We start from the raw sequence: 2,313 nt of genomic DNA, 5'->3' as shown, positions 1-2,313 counted from the left end.
CACACACACACACACACACAATTGATAGCTAGCTAGCAAGATAGATAGATAGATAGATAGATAGCAATATTTTAGGTTATCCTATGTTAACTCCCCTGAACAAGGGAAATAACCTTTGTTTATAGACGACTTAGAAAGCAGCAGCGTTTATTCTGGTTTGTTCCTTAGTACCACCACTCTGAACTATATCGTGCCCTGCTGCAGCTGCTAGTAGCAGCAGCAGCAGCAGTTGCAGTAGCAGCAGCAGCAGTAGTAGTAGTAGTAGTAGTAGTAGTAGTAGTAGTAGTAGTAGTAGTAGTAGTAGTTGAACCCTAAGACAGCTTGTTTGAGTAAACCTTTCTTCAAAGTCGCTTCGTCCGTGACCTTCCCATCTTTTATTCATGACCACATTATATTATTTGCCCTTTCTCTTTTTATCCGATAGAGTGTGATTTGAGGGTCATTTGGCTCCACAAGTTTGAATAGTCGCTTAGCGGTTCGCTGACACTGGCTCCTGTCCAGCTGAATTACGATGAGACGTTCCAACTGTAGCCATCCCATCTTTCTAGAGGTACATAGGTCTATGTGCTCTACTTAAGACGTTAGTGTTTGATTTAGGAAAATTAATACTTTTTCATAGGGCTATAGGCACAGGCATAGCTGTCAAGTTAAGAAGCTCGCTTTGCAATCATAGATTCGGTTTCAGCCCCACTCCGAAACACCTCGGACAAGTGTCTTCTACAATAACCCTGAGCTGATCAAGGCGCTTTGTAAGTGAGTCAGATAGACAGAAAGTGAGTGGAAGCTAGTCGCGTGCGCGCGTGTTTGTCTCACGCCGCTTGATAAGTGGTGTTGATTCGTAACTTAGTGGTTAGGCTTATAAAAAAAAAACGATAGAACCAGTACCAAACTTAAAAAAATAAGCATTGATGTAGATTTGTCCGACTAAATCTTTCAAGACGGTGCCCAGGCGTGGTCTCAGTCCAATGACTAAAGCAAGTAAAAAATGAAAGAAAGATAAATCAGAGGAGGAAACAATAGAAGGCCGAGAACAGGGAACAAAGACGGGTTTAGTCCCTCAAGATCTATTTCTGTTTCTGTCCTAAGGACCAGGTTAAAGAGAAAACCGTCTCCCAAGTGTGTATGTGAGTACAGAAACGTGAGGGTAAGGGTGTTGGAGAGAAAGAAAGAGAAAGTGATATTGAGAGAAAGAGAATGAAAGAAATTGGGTAGGGAGGTGGGGAGTTTAAAAGTCATCTTGTGTGAGAGTATAAATGTCTGGATGCGTAAGTGATGGCTGTGGTAAGGAAAATAGAATTTTATAGTAAGTGGAGGACAAGATGACGAATGTAGGAGAGAAAGAAGGGGGGAGATGAAGAGAAAAGTGGAGAAGCAGAAAGAAGTATAAGGTAAAGGGGTAGAGAATTAAGGACTTCGAGGAAGTTAGAGGGGAGATAAAGGTGAGATACATACGGGGGGATGCTGAAAAGTTCATGACTTTAAGGCTGTTGTGAAAGGCCTGGTTGGAGGCCCAAATTTCTGAGCTCTTTTACATGGCTTAGAAAAGCTGAAGGATTGCTGCAAAAAGAATGTGAATCTGAGAGGGAAATATGTTGAATAAAATCGTAACTGATCCTCCTGTATTTGCTTTCACCCAAAGCCAGGAACTTTTCAGCACCCTCTCGTAATTTGTGTGAGGAATAAAAATAATCCATTTGGTTAAATGCCAGTCCTCACACCTTGGTTGGTCACGACCAGTTAACCAAAATTTATTTTCTTTTACATTTTACTTGTTTCAATCATTGGACTGTGACCGAGCCGGAGTACTGTCATGAAGGGTTTGGTTGAACCAACTGACCCTTGTTCTAATTTTTATGCTTACTGCTTACTTTGTATGAATTCTTCTTATAAGGAAGGAGTTGGTTCCTAAGAAGGAAGTGAAGCCTTCTCACTGGAATTTGGACAAAAGAAGAAGTGGAGAATTATACGATTTTGCACTTCAGGAAAATCTTGTGTAATTTTGCTGTTGCGCTTACAGATTGTATTTACGAAAATACGTGTTAGCTGATCACACCCTTTGCCTAAAACTTTTCGAGTTTGTCACTTAGATATTTAATACAGTAGCCAAATGCACCAATATTTATTGGTAAAAAATGTGTATTTATAATCAGAATAGATTAACTATAGATTTCGAAGTAGCTGTACCTACATATCCTCCTTCTCAATATTTTGGAAAAAAAAAAAATATTTATAAATTCATGGCAGATGACTATAACTGCAATAATTTTTTTCCTTCTGTCCCAAGGAAATATATCAGGCCCGTTATGCTTGCAT

The sequence above is a fragment of the Octopus bimaculoides genome, chromosome 6, assembly GCF_001194135.2.
Source record: "Octopus bimaculoides isolate UCB-OBI-ISO-001 chromosome 6, ASM119413v2, whole genome shotgun sequence".
In the NCBI taxonomy this organism is placed as follows: Eukaryota; Metazoa; Mollusca; class Cephalopoda; order Octopoda; family Octopodidae; genus Octopus; species Octopus bimaculoides.
The sequence above is the reverse complement of the archived record's forward strand: the minus strand, read 5'-3'. Positions refer to the sequence as shown.